Below are 13907 nucleotides of genomic sequence, written 5' to 3' on the forward strand. Positions count from 1 at the left end.
CCTCTCACAGTCGTTTATAGCGCCTGTCCTTTTGATAAGGGCGAAATCCAAGCGTCAGCTTTCGCGTCAGCCGAGCAAAGTCGGGACAAGTCGGGACATACTACAAGATGGCCTGCGTGGAGCGACGACGGAAAGAAAACGTTAATTCAACAGCACGTGGCTCACATACTCATACGCATAGATTTGCGCCCGTTGCGGTGGCCGGGAATCGAACGCGGCTCAACTGCTCGGAAGGCAACTATGCTCACCATTACACTACCACCGCACAGCCGCTGCTCGCAACGCCGCGCTGTGTCGGCTTCCCGCCCGCCGGCAGTGGCCCACGGTGATAGTAGCTGTAGGCGCTTTACGAGGTAGGAGGGTGCATTCGGGCAGCGCCTCCACGCACGCTGCGTCTTTGGGCAAGGCTCGTCGCCGCGGCCGCAACGTTACTCACACAATAGTGACGAGCGGTCGCTTTGAGGCAGTGTAGTGGGGGACTCCGCGTGTGTAGCACTTTTTTCGGTTGTATCCGACGTCGCTGGGTGGCAATCCCACTTTCCCTGCAGACAGCTGCTCGGGAATATGCTCGGGAAGCACGGACGTCATCGGACGTCCGCCCCCAACAAATGCAACTAACAAAATGAGAACAACAACTAAAAAGGTGGTAGGTTGTTCGACTACCACGCGGGCGGCCCGGCTTCGATTCCCGGCCGATGCATCGTTTTGCTGTTCTCGCCATAGTGCTGCCGCGCCGATTGCTCGCTTGAGGTGCGCCAGCCTCAGGAATGTATAGCAGGATTCGCTGTGAGAAGAACCAAACATGCAGCACGCAAGAGACCCTACTTGGACGGCCGCGTGCTGTTACTGAACTCCAGCGTCGGCCTGGCCCTACAGGCCGCTGTGTTCAGGTGCCGCAAGGGCGATGTACTGTAACCTCAGGCAGTGCTGCTTTCCGTCGTTAAAAAAGCTGCGGCAGCAGTTTACTCTAGCAAGTCGGGAAAGCACGCGTAGCGACACAACAGATTCCTGAGAAAGCGCAAACTGTCTATCTCTAATATGTGAGACTTACCAAGATTCCTGGGATGATGGTTGCAACGAGCCTCGGTAGCGCAGTAGGTAGCGCGTAAGTCTCATAATCTTAAGGTCGTGAGTTCGATCCTCACCCGGGGCATTTAATTTGCTGTACATCACGGCTGAATTAACGGCGTTGCTATTGCTAGCGAACGAACTTAATTGTCGTTTGTTATCCACAAGGAGTCCACGCCTCAGCGTCACAATGTTTACTTCCAATTATGGCAAGGTACAACTTTGATCATTCTCCTCCCCTGTTATGAGTGAAATATGATGCAAACAGCAATGAATAGACAGTTTCGAGCTGTGCGCCATGCCAGTCTGCACGCGCAAAATTGCTCGCAAACAGAGAACAACACTGAGTCCGGATTGAGCACGAAATGCGAGAAGAGAGGGAGTAAATCTCACGTTTCTCGAGCAAATCCGGTGTGGTCTAGTGGCTAGGATACCTGGCTTTCACCCAGGAGGCCCGGGTTCGATTCCCGGTACCGGAAGGGAAGTTTTTGCGCACACGACCCTCCATCTTTTGGCCTTCCAACCTTCGTTTGTCGCCCTCCTTCCGGAGCTTCAACCGAACGTAATCGGGGGAAGCAGGCACAGGATGCAATTACTGTCAGCACCGGGATAAAGGGAGAAGAGGCACTGGTCCGCTGTTGGGGTGCTACCAGCGTCAGTGGGAAGTCGGTGAAGTCGCCAGTTGCGCCAGAAGCCAGCAATTACCGTAGTACGCCTACACACGCGTTCCAGTTATTCACATTGCTTGCAGTCGCTCCATGCACAACAAGCGTGAGCCCGGATAGCTCAGTCGGTAGAGCATTAGGCTTTTAACCTAAGTGTCCAGGGTTCGAATCCCTGTTCGGGCGAAGATTTTAACGCTTCCGTAATGGCTCGTCTCGTAGCGCTGGTAGCCCTGCCGTAATCAGTGCACCGAGTTCGTTTCCTGTCAACATTCTGCGCAGACCGGTTGCATTTTTCACGATTCGAGGGAAGCTTTAGCTACGAGCAGTCGTGGCCGAGTGGTTAAGGCGTCTGACTAGAAATCAGATTCCCTGTGGGAGCGTAGGTTCGAGTCCTACCGACTGCGTCGGTTTTTTTATTTTTTGTTTCAGAAGAGAGAGCAGAAAATTTCGCAGTTTGCCTGTCGTTTTGGTACCTCGCTACACCTCACCTCTCACAGTCGTTTATAGCGCCTGTCCTTTTGATAAGGGCGAAATCCAAGCGTCAGCTTTCGCGTCAGCCGAGCAAAGTCGGGACAAGTCGGGACATACTACAAGATGGCCTGCGTGGAGCGACGACGGAAAGAAAACGTTAATTCAACAGCACGTGGCTCACATACTCATACGCATAGATTTGCGCCCGTTGCGGTGGCCGGGAATCGAACGCGGCTCAACTGCTCGGAAGGCAACTATGCTCACCATTACACTACCACCGCACAGCCGCTGCTCGCAACGCCGCGCTGTGTCGGCTTCCCGCCCGCCGGCAGTGGCCCACGGTGATAGTAGCTGTAGGCGCTTTACGAGGTAGGAGGGTGCATTCGGGCAGCGCCTCCACGCACGCTGCGTCTTTGGGCAAGGCTCGTCGCCGCGGCCGCAACGTTACTCACACAATAGTGACGAGCGGTCGCTTTGAGGCAGTGTAGTGGGGGACTCCGCGTGTGTAGCACTTTTTTCGGTTGTATCCGACGTCGCTGGGTGGCAATCCCACTTTCCCTGCAGACAGCTGCTCGGGAATATGCTCGGGAAGCACGGACGTCATCGGACGTCCGCCCCCAACAAATGCAACTAACAAAATGAGAACAACAACTAAAAAGGTGGTAGGTTGTTCGACTACCACGCGGGCGGCCCGGCTTCGATTCCCGGCCGATGCATCGTTTTGCTGTTCTCGCCATAGTGCTGCCGCGCCGATTGCTCGCTTGAGGTGCGCCAGCCTCAGGAATGTATAGCAGGATTCGCTGTGAGAAGAACCAAACATGCAGCACGCAAGAGACCCTACTTGGACGGCCGCGTGCTGTTACTGAACTCCAGCGTCGGCCTGGCCCTACAGGCCGCTGTGTTCAGGTGCCGCAAGGGCGATGTACTGTAACCTCAGGCAGTGCTGCTTTCCGTCGTTAAAAAAGCTGCGGCAGCAGTTTACTCTAGCAAGTCGGGAAAGCACGCGTAGCGACACAACAGATTCCTGAGAAAGCGCAAACTGTCTATCTCTAATATGTGAGACTTACCAAGATTCCTGGGATGATGGTTGCAACGAGCCTCGGTAGCGCAGTAGGTAGCGCGTAAGTCTCATAATCTTAAGGTCGTGAGTTCGATCCTCACCCGGGGCATTTAATTTGCTGTACATCACGGCTGAATTAACGGCGTTGCTATTGCTAGCGAACGAACTTAATTGTCGTTTGTTATCCACAAGGAGTCCACGCCTCAGCGTCACAATGTTTACTTCCAATTATGGCAAGGTACAACTTTGATCATTCTCCTCCCCTGTTATGAGTGAAATATGATGCAAACAGCAATGAATAGACAGTTTCGAGCTGTGCGCCATGCCAGTCTGCACGCGCAAAATTGCTCGCAAACAGAGAACAACACTGAGTCCGGATTGAGCACGAAATGCGAGAAGAGAGGGAGTAAATCTCACGTTTCTCGAGCAAATCCGGTGTGGTCTAGTGGCTAGGATACCTGGCTTTCACCCAGGAGGCCCGGGTTCGATTCCCGGTACCGGAAGGGAAGTTTTTGCGCACACGACCCTCCATCTTTTGGCCTTCCAACCTTCGTTTGTCGCCCTCCTTCCGGAGCTTCAACCGAACGTAATCGGGGGAAGCAGGCACAGGATGCAATTACTGTCAGCACCGGGATAAAGGGAGAAGAGGCACTGGTCCGCTGTTGGGGTGCTACCAGCGTCAGTGGGAAGTCGGTGAAGTCGCCAGTTGCGCCAGAAGCCAGCAATTACCGTAGTACGCCTACACACGCGTTCCAGTTATTCACATTGCTTGCAGTCGCTCCATGCACAACAAGCGTGAGCCCGGATAGCTCAGTCGGTAGAGCATTAGGCTTTTAACCTAAGTGTCCAGGGTTCGAATCCCTGTTCGGGCGAAGATTTTAACGCTTCCGTAATGGCTCGTCTCGTAGCGCTGGTAGCCCTGCCGTAATCAGTGCACCGAGTTCGTTTCCTGTCAACATTCTGCGCAGACCGGTTGCATTTTCCACGATTCGAGGGAAGCTTTAGCTACGAGCACTCGTGGCCGAGTGGTTAAGGCGTCTGACTAGAAATCAGATTCCCTCTGGGAGCGTAGGTTCGAGTCCTACCGACTGCGTCGGTTTTTTTATTTTTTGTTTCAGAAGAGAGAGCAGAAAATTTCGCAGTTTGCCTGTCGTTTTGGTACCTCGCTACACCTCACCTCTCACAGTCGTTTATAGCGCCTGTCCTTTTGATAAGGGCGAATTCCAAGCGTCAGCTTTCGCGTCAGCCGAGCAAAGTCGGGACAAGTCGGGACATACTACAGGATGGCCTGCGTGGAGCGACGACGGAAAGAAAACGTTAATTCAACAGCACGTGGCTCACATACTCATACGCATAGATTTGCGCCCGTTGCGGTGGCCGGGAATCGAACGCGGCTCAACTGCTCGGAAGGCAACTATGCTCACCATTACACTACCACCGCACAGCCGCTGCTCGCAACGCCGCGCTGTGTCGGCTTCCCGCCCGCCGGCAGTGGCCCACGGTGATAGTAGCTGTAGACGCTTTACGAGGTAGGAGGGTGCATTCGGGCAGCGCCTCCACGCACGCTGCGTCTTTGGGCAAGGCTCGTCGCCGCGGCCGCAACGTTACTCACACAATAGTGACGAGCGGTCGCTTTGAGGCAGTGTAGTGGGGGACTCCGCGTGTGTAGCACTTTTTTCGGTTGTATCCGACGTCGCTGGGTGGCAATCCCACTTTCCCTGCAGACAGCTGCTCGGGAATATGCTCGGGAAGCACGGACGTCATCGGACGTCCGCCCCCAACAAATGCAACTAACAAAATGAGAACAACAACTAAAAAAGTGGTAGGTTGTTCGCCTACCACGCGGGCGGCCCGGCTTCGATTCCCGGCCGATGCATCGTTTTGCTGTTCTCGCTATAGTGCTGCCGCGCCGATTGCTCGCTTGAGGTGCGCCAGCCTCAGGAATGTATAGCAGGATTCGCTGTGAGAAGAACCAAACATGCAGCACGCAAGAGACCCTACTTGGACGGCCGCGTGCTGTTACTGAACTCCAGCGTCGGCCTGGCCCTACAGGCCGCTGTGTTCAGGTGCCGCAAGGGCGATGTACTGTAACCTCAGGCAGTGCTGCTTTCCGTCGTTAAAAAAGCTGCGGCAGCAGTTTACTCTAGCAAGTCGGGAAAGCACGCGTAGCGACACAACAGATTCCTGAGAAAGCGCAAACTGTCTATCTCTAATATGTGAGACTTACCAAGATTCCTGGGATGATGGTTGCAACGAGCCTCGGTAGCGCAGTAGGTAGCGCGTAAGTCTCATAATCTTAAGGTCGTGAGTTCGATCCTCACCCGGGGCATTTAATTTGCTGTACATCACGGCTGAATTAACGGCGTTGCTATTGCTAGCGAACGAACTTAATTGTCGTTTGTTATCCACAAGGAGTCCACGCCTCAGCGTCACAATGTTTACTTCCAATTATGGCAAGGTACAACTTTGATCATTCTCCTCCCCTGTTATGAGTGAAATATGATGCAAACAGCAATGAATAGACAGTTTCGAGCTGTGCGCCATGCCAGTCTGCACGCGCAAAAATGCTCGCAAACAGAGAACAACACTGAGTCCGGATTGAGCACGAAATGCGAGAAGAGAGGGAGTAAATCTCACGTTTCTCGAGCAAATCCGGTGTGGTCTAGTGGCTAGGATACCTGGCTTTCACCCAGGAGGCCCGGGTTCGATTCCCGGTACCGGAAGGGAAGTTTTTGCGCACACGACCCTCCATCTTTTGGCCTTCCAACCTTCGTTTGTCGCCCTCCTTCCGGAGCTTCAACCGAACGTAATCGGGGGAAGCAGGCACAGGATGCAATTACTGTCAGCACCGGGATAAAGGGAGAAGAGGCACTGGTCCGCTGTTGGGGTGCTACCAGCGTCAGTGGGAAGTCGGTGAAGTCGCCAGTTGCGCCAGAAGCCAGCAATTACCGTAGTACGCCTACACACGCGTTCCAGTTATTCACATTGCTTGCAGTCGCTCCATGCACAACAAGCGTGAGCCCGGATAGCTCAGTCGGTAGAGCATTAGGCTTTTAACCTAAGTGTCCAGGGTTCGAATCCCTGTTCGGGCGAAGATTTTAACGCTTCCGTAATGGCTCGTCTCGTAGCGCTGGTAGCCCTGCCGTAATCAGTGCACCGAGTTCGTTTCCTGTCAACATTCTGCGCAGACCGGTTGCATTTTTCACGATTCGAGGGAAGCTTTAGCTACGAGCAGTCGTGGCCGAGTGGTTAAGGCGTCTGACTAGAAATCAGATTCCCTGTGGGAGCGTAGGTTCGAGTCCTACCGACTGCGTCGGTTTTTTTATTTTTTGTTTCAGAAGAGAGAGCAGAAAATTTCGCAGTTTGCCTGTCGTTTTGGTACCTCGCTACACCTCACCTCTCACAGTCGTTTATAGCGCCTGTCCTTTTGATAAGGGCGAAATCCAAGCGTCAGCTTTCGCGTCAGCCGAGCAAAGTCGGGACAAGTCGGGACATACTACAAGATGGCCTGCGTGGAGCGACGACGGAAAGAAAACGTTAATTCAACAGCACGTGGCTCACATACTCATACGCATAGATTTGCGCCCGTTGCGGTGGCCGGGAATCGAACGCGGCTCAACTGCTCGGAAGGCAACTATGCTCACCATTACACTACCACCGCACAGCCGCTGCTCGCAACGCCGCGCTGTGTCGGCTTCCCGCCCGCCGGCAGTGGCCCACGGTGATAGTAGCTGTAGGCGCTTTACGAGGTAGGAGGGTGCATTCGGGCAGCGCCTCCACGCACGCTGCGTCTTTGGGCAAGGCTCGTCGCCGCGGCCGCAACGTTACTCACACAATAGTGACGAGCGGTCGCTTTGAGGCAGTGTAGTGGGGGACTCCGCGTGTGTAGCACTTTTTTCGGTTGTATCCGACGTCGCTGGGTGGCAATCCCACTTTCCCTGCAGACAGCTGCTCGGGAATATGCTCGGGAAGCACGGACGTCATCGGACGTCCGCCCCCAACAAATGCAACTAACAAAATGAGAACAACAACTAAAAAGGTGGTAGGTTGTTCGACTACCACGCGGGCGGCCCGGCTTCGATTCCCGGCCGATGCATCGTTTTGCTGTTCTCGCCATAGTGCTGCCGCGCCGATTGCTCGCTTGAGGTGCGCCAGCCTCAGGAATGTATAGCAGGATTCGCTGTGAGAAGAACCAAACATGCAGCACGCAAGAGACCCTACTTGGACGGCCGCGTGCTGTTACTGAACTCCAGCGTCGGCCTGGCCCTACAGGCCGCTGTGTTCAGGTGCCGCAAGGGCGATGTACTGTAACCTCAGGCAGTGCTGCTTTCCGTCGTTAAAAAAGCTGCGGCAGCAGTTTACTCTAGCAAGTCGGGAAAGCACGCGTAGCGACACAACAGATTCCTGAGAAAGCGCAAACTGTCTATCTCTAATATGTGAGACTTACCAAGATTCCTGGGATGATGGTTGCAACGAGCCTCGGTAGCGCAGTAGGTAGCGCGTAAGTCTCATAATCTTAAGGTCGTGAGTTCGATCCTCACCCGGGGCATTTAATTTGCTGTACATCACGGCTGAATTAACGGCGTTGCTATTGCTAGCGAACGAACTTAATTGTCGTTTGTTATCCACAAGGAGTCCACGCCTCAGCGTCACAATGTTTACTTCCAATTATGGCAAGGTACAACTTTGATCATTCTCCTCCCCTGTTATGAGTGAAATATGATGCAAACAGCAATGAATAGACAGTTTCGAGCTGTGCGCCATGCCAGTCTGCACGCGCAAAATTGCTCGCAAACAGAGAACAACACTGAGTCCGGATTGAGCACGAAATGCGAGAAGAGAGGGAGTAAATCTCACGTTTCTCGAGCAAATCCGGTGTGGTCTAGTGGCTAGGATACCTGGCTTTCACCCAGGAGGCCCGGGTTCGATTCCCGGTACCGGAAGGGAAGTTTTTGCGCACACGACCCTCCATCTTTTGGCCTTCCAACCTTCGTTTGTCGCCCTCCTTCCGGAGCTTCAACCGAACGTAATCGGGGGAAGCAGGCACAGGATGCAATTACTGTCAGCACCGGGATAAAGGGAGAAGAGGCACTGGTCCGCTGTTGGGGTGCTACCAGCGTCAGTGGGAAGTCGGTGAAGTCGCCAGTTGCGCCAGAAGCCAGCAATTACCGTAGTACGCCTACACACGCGTTCCAGTTATTCACATTGCTTGCAGTCGCTCCATGCACAACAAGCGTGAGCCCGGATAGCTCAGTCGGTAGAGCATTAGGCTTTTAACCTAAGTGTCCAGGGTTCGAATCCCTGTTCGGGCGAAGATTTTAACGCTTCCGTAATGGCTCGTCTCGTAGCGCTGGTAGCCCTGCCGTAATCAGTGCACCGAGTTCGTTTCCTGTCAACATTCTGCGCAGACCGGTTGCATTTTCCACGATTCGAGGGAAGCTTTAGCTACGAGCACTCGTGGCCGAGTGGTTAAGGCGTCTGACTAGAAATCAGATTCCCTCTGGGAGCGTAGGTTCGAGTCCTACCGACTGCGTCGGTTTTTTTATTTTTTGTTTCAGAAGAGAGAGCAGAAAATTTCGCAGTTTGCCTGTCGTTTTGGTACCTCGCTACACCTCACCTCTCACAGTCGTTTATAGCGCCTGTCCTTTTGATAAGGGCGAATTCCAAGCGTCAGCTTTCGCGTCAGCCGAGCAAAGTCGGGACAAGTCGGGACATACTACAGGATGGCCTGCGTGGAGCGACGACGGAAAGAAAACGTTAATTCAACAGCACGTGGCTCACATACTCATACGCATAGATTTGCGCCCGTTGCGGTGGCCGGGAATCGAACGCGGCTCAACTGCTCGGAAGGCAACTATGCTCACCATTACACTACCACCGCACAGCCGCTGCTCGCAACGCCGCGCTGTGTCGGCTTCCCGCCCGCCGGCAGTGGCCCACGGTGATAGTAGCTGTAGACGCTTTACGAGGTAGGAGGGTGCATTCGGGCAGCGCCTCCACGCACGCTGCGTCTTTGGGCAAGGCTCGTCGCCGCGGCCGCAACGTTACTCACACAATAGTGACGAGCGGTCGCTTTGAGGCAGTGTAGTGGGGGACTCCGCGTGTGTAGCACTTTTTTCGGTTGTATCCGACGTCGCTGGGTGGCAATCCCACTTTCCCTGCAGACAGCTGCTCGGGAATATGCTCGGGAAGCACGGACGTCATCGGACGTCCGCCCCCAACAAATGCAACTAACAAAATGAGAACAACAACTAAAAAAGTGGTAGGTTGTTCGCCTACCACGCGGGCGGCCCGGCTTCGATTCCCGGCCGATGCATCGTTTTGCTGTTCTCGCTATAGTGCTGCCGCGCCGATTGCTCGCTTGAGGTGCGCCAGCCTCAGGAATGTATAGCAGGATTCGCTGTGAGAAGAACCAAACATGCAGCACGCAAGAGACCCTACTTGGACGGCCGCGTGCTGTTACTGAACTCCAGCGTCGGCCTGGCCCTACAGGCCGCTGTGTTCAGGTGCCGCAAGGGCGATGTACTGTAACCTCAGGCAGTGCTGCTTTCCGTCGTTAAAAAAGCTGCGGCAGCAGTTTACTCTAGCAAGTCGGGAAAGCACGCGTAGCGACACAACAGATTCCTGAGAAAGCGCAAACTGTCTATCTCTAATATGTGAGACTTACCAAGATTCCTGGGATGATGGTTGCAACGAGCCTCGGTAGCGCAGTAGGTAGCGCGTAAGTCTCATAATCTTAAGGTCGTGAGTTCGATCCTCACCCGGGGCATTTAATTTGCTGTACATCACGGCTGAATTAACGGCGTTGCTATTGCTAGCGAACGAACTTAATTGTCGTTTGTTATCCACAAGGAGTCCACGCCTCAGCGTCACAATGTTTACTTCCAATTATGGCAAGGTACAACTTTGATCATTCTCCTCCCCTGTTATGAGTGAAATATGATGCAAACAGCAATGAATAGACAGTTTCGAGCTGTGCGCCATGCCAGTCTGCACGCGCAAAAATGCTCGCAAACAGAGAACAACACTGAGTCCGGATTGAGCACGAAATGCGAGAAGAGAGGGAGTAAATCTCACGTTTCTCGAGCAAATCCGGTGTGGTCTAGTGGCTAGGATACCTGGCTTTCACCCAGGAGGCCCGGGTTCGATTCCCGGTACCGGAAGGGAAGTTTTTGCGCACACGACCCTCCATCTTTTGGCCTTCCAACCTTCGTTTGTCGCCCTCCTTCCGGAGCTTCAACCGAACGTAATCGGGGGAAGCAGGCACAGGATGCAATTACTGTCAGCACCGGGATAAAGGGAGAAGAGGCACTGGTCCGCTGTTGGGGTGCTACCAGCGTCAGTGGGAAGTCGGTGAAGTCGCCAGTTGCGCCAGAAGCCAGCAATTACCGTAGTACGCCTACACACGCGTTCCAGTTATTCACATTGCTTGCAGTCGCTCCATGCACAACAAGCGTGAGCCCGGATAGCTCAGTCGGTAGAGCATTAGGCTTTTAACCTAAGTGTCCAGGGTTCGAATCCCTGTTCGGGCGAAGATTTTAACGCTTCCGTAATGGCTCGTCTCGTAGCGCTGGTAGCCCTGCCGTAATCAGTGCACCGAGTTCGTTTCCTGTCAACATTCTGCGCAGACCGGTTGCATTTTTCACGATTCGAGGGAAGCTTTAGCTACGAGCAGTCGTGGCCGAGTGGTTAAGGCGTCTGACTAGAAATCAGATTCCCTGTGGGAGCGTAGGTTCGAGTCCTACCGACTGCGTCGGTTTTTTTATTTTTTGTTTCAGAAGAGAGAGCAGAAAATTTCGCAGTTTGCCTGTCGTTTTGGTACCTCGCTACACCTCACCTCTCACAGTCGTTTATAGCGCCTGTCCTTTTGATAAGGGCGAAATCCAAGCGTCAGCTTTCGCGTCAGCCGAGCAAAGTCGGGACAAGTCGGGACATACTACAAGATGGCCTGCGTGGAGCGACGACGGAAAGAAAACGTTAATTCAACAGCACGTGGCTCACATACTCATACGCATAGATTTGCGCCCGTTGCGGTGGCCGGGAATCGAACGCGGCTCAACTGCTCGGAAGGCAACTATGCTCACCATTACACTACCACCGCACAGCCGCTGCTCGCAACGCCGCGCTGTGTCGGCTTCCCGCCCGCCGGCAGTGGCCCACGGTGATAGTAGCTGTAGGCGCTTTACGAGGTAGGAGGGTGCATTCGGGCAGCGCCTCCACGCACGCTGCGTCTTTGGGCAAGGCTCGTCGCCGCGGCCGCAACGTTACTCACACAATAGTGACGAGCGGTCGCTTTGAGGCAGTGTAGTGGGGGACTCCGCGTGTGTAGCACTTTTTTCGGTTGTATCCGACGTCGCTGGGTGGCAATCCCACTTTCCCTGCAGACAGCTGCTCGGGAATATGCTCGGGAAGCACGGACGTCATCGGACGTCCGCCCCCAACAAATGCAACTAACAAAATGAGAACAACAACTAAAAAGGTGGTAGGTTGTTCGACTACCACGCGGGCGGCCCGGCTTCGATTCCCGGCCGATGCATCGTTTTGCTGTTCTCGCCATAGTGCTGCCGCGCCGATTGCTCGCTTGAGGTGCGCCAGCCTCAGGAATGTATAGCAGGATTCGCTGTGAGAAGAACCAAACATGCAGCACGCAAGAGACCCTACTTGGACGGCCGCGTGCTGTTACTGAACTCCAGCGTCGGCCTGGCCCTACAGGCCGCTGTGTTCAGGTGCCGCAAGGGCGATGTACTGTAACCTCAGGCAGTGCTGCTTTCCGTCGTTAAAAAAGCTGCGGCAGCAGTTTACTCTAGCTAGTCGGGAAAGCACGCGTAGCGACACAACAGATTCCTGAGAAAGCGCAAACTGTCTATCTCTAATATGTGAGACTTACCAAGATTCCTGGGATGATGGTTGCAACGAGCCTCGGTAGCGCAGTAGGTAGCGCGTAAGTCTCATAATCTTAAGGTCGTGAGTTCGATCCTCACCCGGGGCATTTAATTTGCTGTACATCACGGCTGAATTAACGGCGTTGCTATTGCTAGCGAACGAACTTAATTGTCGTTTGTTATCCACAAGGAGTCCACGCCTCAGCGTCACAATGTTTACTTCCAATTATGGCAAGGTACAACTTTGATCATTCTCCTCCCCTGTTATGAGTGAAATATGATGCAAACAGCAATGAATAGACAGTTTCGAGCTGTGCGCCATGCCAGTCTGCACGCGCAAAAATGCTCGCAAACAGAGAACAACACTGAGTCCGGATTGAGCACGAAATGCGAGAAGAGAGGGAGTAAATCTCACGTTTCTCGAGCAAATCCGGTGTGGTCTAGTGGCTAGGATACCTGGCTTTCACCCAGGAGGCCCGGGTTCGATTCCCGGTACCGGAAGGGAAGTTTTTGCGCACACGACCCTCCATCTTTTGGCCTTCCAACCTTCGTTTGTCGCCCTCCTTCCGGAGCTTCAACCGAACGTAATCGGGGGAAGCAGGCACAGGATGCAATTACTGTCAGCACCGGGATAAAGGGAGAAGAGGCACTGGTCCGCTGTTGGGGTGCTACCAGCGTCAGTGGGAAGTCGGTGAAGTCGCCAGTTGCGCCAGAAGCCAGCAATTACCGTAGTACGCCTACACACGCGTTCCAGTTATTCACATTGCTTGCAGTCGCTCCATGCACAACAAGCGTGAGCCCGGATAGCTCAGTCGGTAGAGCATTAGGCTTTTAACCTAAGTGTCCAGGGTTCGAATCCCTGTTCGGGCGAAGATTTTAACGCTTCCGTAATGGCTCGTCTCGTAGCGCTGGTAGCCCTGCCGTAATCAGTGCACCGAGTTCGTTTCCTGTCAACATTCTGCGCAGACCGGTTGCATTTTTCACGATTCGAGGGAAGCTTTAGCTACGAGCAGTCGTGGCCGAGTGGTTAAGGCGTCTGACTAGAAATCAGATTCCCTGTGGGAGCGTAGGTTCGAGTCCTACCGACTGCGTCGGTTTTTTTATTTTTTGTTTCAGAAGAGAGAGCAGAAAATTTCGCAGTTTGCCTGTCGTTTTGGTACCTCGCTACACCTCACCTCTCACAGTCGTTTATAGCGCCTGTCCTTTTGATAAGGGCGAAATCCAAGCGTCAGCTTTCGCGTCAGCCGAGCAAAGTCGGGACAAGTCGGGACATACTACAGGATGGCCTGCGTGGAGCGACGACGGAAAGAAAACGTTAATTCAACAGCACGTGGCTCACATACTCATACGCATAGATTTGCGCCCGTTGCGGTGGCCGGGAATCGAACGCGGCTCAACTGCTCGGAAGGCAACTATGCTCACCATTACACTACCACCGCACAGCCGCTGCTCGCAACGCCGCGCTGTGTCGGCTTCCCGCCCGCCGGCAGTGGCCCACGGTGATAGTAGCTGTAGGCGCTTTACGAGGTAGGAGGGTGCATTCGGGCAGCGCCTCCACGCACGCTGCGTCTTTGGGCAAGGCTCGTCGCCGCGGCCGCAACGTTACTCACACAATAGTGACGAGCGGTCGCTTTGAGGCAGTGTAGTGGGGGACTCCGCGTGTGTAGCACTTTTTTCGGTTGTATCCGACGTCGCTGGGTGGCAATCCCACTTTCCCTGCAGACAGCTGCTCGGGAATATGCTCGGGAAGCACGGACGTCA

General features: G+C 54.0%; 31 non-coding genes across 31 annotated transcripts; 24 read left to right on the forward strand and 7 right to left on the reverse strand.

Moving 5' to 3' along the window:
- Positions 1–193: 193 nt before the first annotated feature.
- Trnag-ucc (transfer RNA glycine (anticodon UCC)) lies at positions 194–265 on the reverse strand. Its single transcript has one exon. It is a non-coding gene; the product is annotated as a tRNA-Gly (tRNA).
- Positions 266–1080: 815 nt separating this feature from the next.
- Positions 1081–1153, forward strand: Trnam-cau (transfer RNA methionine (anticodon CAU)). The gene has a single exon. It is a non-coding gene; the product is annotated as a tRNA-Met (tRNA).
- Positions 1154–1475: 322 nt separating this feature from the next.
- Positions 1476–1547, forward strand: Trnae-uuc (transfer RNA glutamic acid (anticodon UUC)). The gene has a single exon. It is a non-coding gene; the product is annotated as a tRNA-Glu (tRNA).
- Positions 1548–1843: 296 nt separating this feature from the next.
- On the forward strand, positions 1844–1916 carry Trnak-uuu (transfer RNA lysine (anticodon UUU)). The gene has a single exon. It is a non-coding gene; the product is annotated as a tRNA-Lys (tRNA).
- Positions 1917–2055: 139 nt separating this feature from the next.
- Trnas-aga (transfer RNA serine (anticodon AGA)) lies at positions 2056–2137 on the forward strand. Its single transcript has one exon. It is a non-coding gene; the product is annotated as a tRNA-Ser (tRNA).
- A 276-nt stretch (positions 2138–2413) lies between these two features.
- Trnag-ucc (transfer RNA glycine (anticodon UCC)) lies at positions 2414–2485 on the reverse strand. Its single transcript has one exon. It is a non-coding gene; the product is annotated as a tRNA-Gly (tRNA).
- An 815-nt stretch (positions 2486–3300) lies between these two features.
- Positions 3301–3373, forward strand: Trnam-cau (transfer RNA methionine (anticodon CAU)). The gene has a single exon. It is a non-coding gene; the product is annotated as a tRNA-Met (tRNA).
- Positions 3374–3695: 322 nt separating this feature from the next.
- Positions 3696–3767, forward strand: Trnae-uuc (transfer RNA glutamic acid (anticodon UUC)). The gene has a single exon. It is a non-coding gene; the product is annotated as a tRNA-Glu (tRNA).
- Positions 3768–4063: 296 nt separating this feature from the next.
- On the forward strand, positions 4064–4136 carry Trnak-uuu (transfer RNA lysine (anticodon UUU)). The gene has a single exon. It is a non-coding gene; the product is annotated as a tRNA-Lys (tRNA).
- Positions 4137–4275: 139 nt separating this feature from the next.
- On the forward strand, positions 4276–4357 carry Trnas-aga (transfer RNA serine (anticodon AGA)). The gene has a single exon. It is a non-coding gene; the product is annotated as a tRNA-Ser (tRNA).
- Positions 4358–4633: 276 nt separating this feature from the next.
- Positions 4634–4705, reverse strand: Trnag-ucc (transfer RNA glycine (anticodon UCC)). The gene has a single exon. It is a non-coding gene; the product is annotated as a tRNA-Gly (tRNA).
- An 815-nt stretch (positions 4706–5520) lies between these two features.
- On the forward strand, positions 5521–5593 carry Trnam-cau (transfer RNA methionine (anticodon CAU)). The gene has a single exon. It is a non-coding gene; the product is annotated as a tRNA-Met (tRNA).
- Positions 5594–5915: 322 nt separating this feature from the next.
- On the forward strand, positions 5916–5987 carry Trnae-uuc (transfer RNA glutamic acid (anticodon UUC)). The gene has a single exon. It is a non-coding gene; the product is annotated as a tRNA-Glu (tRNA).
- A 296-nt stretch (positions 5988–6283) lies between these two features.
- Positions 6284–6356, forward strand: Trnak-uuu (transfer RNA lysine (anticodon UUU)). Its single transcript has one exon. It is a non-coding gene; the product is annotated as a tRNA-Lys (tRNA).
- Positions 6357–6495: 139 nt separating this feature from the next.
- Positions 6496–6577, forward strand: Trnas-aga (transfer RNA serine (anticodon AGA)). The gene has a single exon. It is a non-coding gene; the product is annotated as a tRNA-Ser (tRNA).
- Positions 6578–6853: 276 nt separating this feature from the next.
- Trnag-ucc (transfer RNA glycine (anticodon UCC)) lies at positions 6854–6925 on the reverse strand. The gene has a single exon. It is a non-coding gene; the product is annotated as a tRNA-Gly (tRNA).
- An 815-nt stretch (positions 6926–7740) lies between these two features.
- On the forward strand, positions 7741–7813 carry Trnam-cau (transfer RNA methionine (anticodon CAU)). Its single transcript has one exon. It is a non-coding gene; the product is annotated as a tRNA-Met (tRNA).
- A 322-nt stretch (positions 7814–8135) lies between these two features.
- Positions 8136–8207, forward strand: Trnae-uuc (transfer RNA glutamic acid (anticodon UUC)). The gene has a single exon. It is a non-coding gene; the product is annotated as a tRNA-Glu (tRNA).
- A 296-nt stretch (positions 8208–8503) lies between these two features.
- On the forward strand, positions 8504–8576 carry Trnak-uuu (transfer RNA lysine (anticodon UUU)). The gene has a single exon. It is a non-coding gene; the product is annotated as a tRNA-Lys (tRNA).
- Positions 8577–8715: 139 nt separating this feature from the next.
- On the forward strand, positions 8716–8797 carry Trnas-aga (transfer RNA serine (anticodon AGA)). The gene has a single exon. It is a non-coding gene; the product is annotated as a tRNA-Ser (tRNA).
- Positions 8798–9073: 276 nt separating this feature from the next.
- Positions 9074–9145, reverse strand: Trnag-ucc (transfer RNA glycine (anticodon UCC)). Its single transcript has one exon. It is a non-coding gene; the product is annotated as a tRNA-Gly (tRNA).
- An 815-nt stretch (positions 9146–9960) lies between these two features.
- On the forward strand, positions 9961–10033 carry Trnam-cau (transfer RNA methionine (anticodon CAU)). The gene has a single exon. It is a non-coding gene; the product is annotated as a tRNA-Met (tRNA).
- A 322-nt stretch (positions 10034–10355) lies between these two features.
- Trnae-uuc (transfer RNA glutamic acid (anticodon UUC)) lies at positions 10356–10427 on the forward strand. The gene has a single exon. It is a non-coding gene; the product is annotated as a tRNA-Glu (tRNA).
- Positions 10428–10723: 296 nt separating this feature from the next.
- Trnak-uuu (transfer RNA lysine (anticodon UUU)) lies at positions 10724–10796 on the forward strand. Its single transcript has one exon. It is a non-coding gene; the product is annotated as a tRNA-Lys (tRNA).
- A 139-nt stretch (positions 10797–10935) lies between these two features.
- Positions 10936–11017, forward strand: Trnas-aga (transfer RNA serine (anticodon AGA)). The gene has a single exon. It is a non-coding gene; the product is annotated as a tRNA-Ser (tRNA).
- A 276-nt stretch (positions 11018–11293) lies between these two features.
- Trnag-ucc (transfer RNA glycine (anticodon UCC)) lies at positions 11294–11365 on the reverse strand. The gene has a single exon. It is a non-coding gene; the product is annotated as a tRNA-Gly (tRNA).
- Positions 11366–12180: 815 nt separating this feature from the next.
- Positions 12181–12253, forward strand: Trnam-cau (transfer RNA methionine (anticodon CAU)). The gene has a single exon. It is a non-coding gene; the product is annotated as a tRNA-Met (tRNA).
- Positions 12254–12575: 322 nt separating this feature from the next.
- On the forward strand, positions 12576–12647 carry Trnae-uuc (transfer RNA glutamic acid (anticodon UUC)). The gene has a single exon. It is a non-coding gene; the product is annotated as a tRNA-Glu (tRNA).
- A 296-nt stretch (positions 12648–12943) lies between these two features.
- Trnak-uuu (transfer RNA lysine (anticodon UUU)) lies at positions 12944–13016 on the forward strand. Its single transcript has one exon. It is a non-coding gene; the product is annotated as a tRNA-Lys (tRNA).
- A 139-nt stretch (positions 13017–13155) lies between these two features.
- Positions 13156–13237, forward strand: Trnas-aga (transfer RNA serine (anticodon AGA)). Its single transcript has one exon. It is a non-coding gene; the product is annotated as a tRNA-Ser (tRNA).
- A 276-nt stretch (positions 13238–13513) lies between these two features.
- Trnag-ucc (transfer RNA glycine (anticodon UCC)) lies at positions 13514–13585 on the reverse strand. The gene has a single exon. It is a non-coding gene; the product is annotated as a tRNA-Gly (tRNA).
- Positions 13586–13907: the final 322 nt, after the last annotated feature.

This window comes from Schistocerca cancellata, chromosome 3, assembly GCF_023864275.1.
Source record: "Schistocerca cancellata isolate TAMUIC-IGC-003103 chromosome 3, iqSchCanc2.1, whole genome shotgun sequence".
Taxonomy (NCBI): Eukaryota; Metazoa; Arthropoda; class Insecta; order Orthoptera; family Acrididae; genus Schistocerca; species Schistocerca cancellata.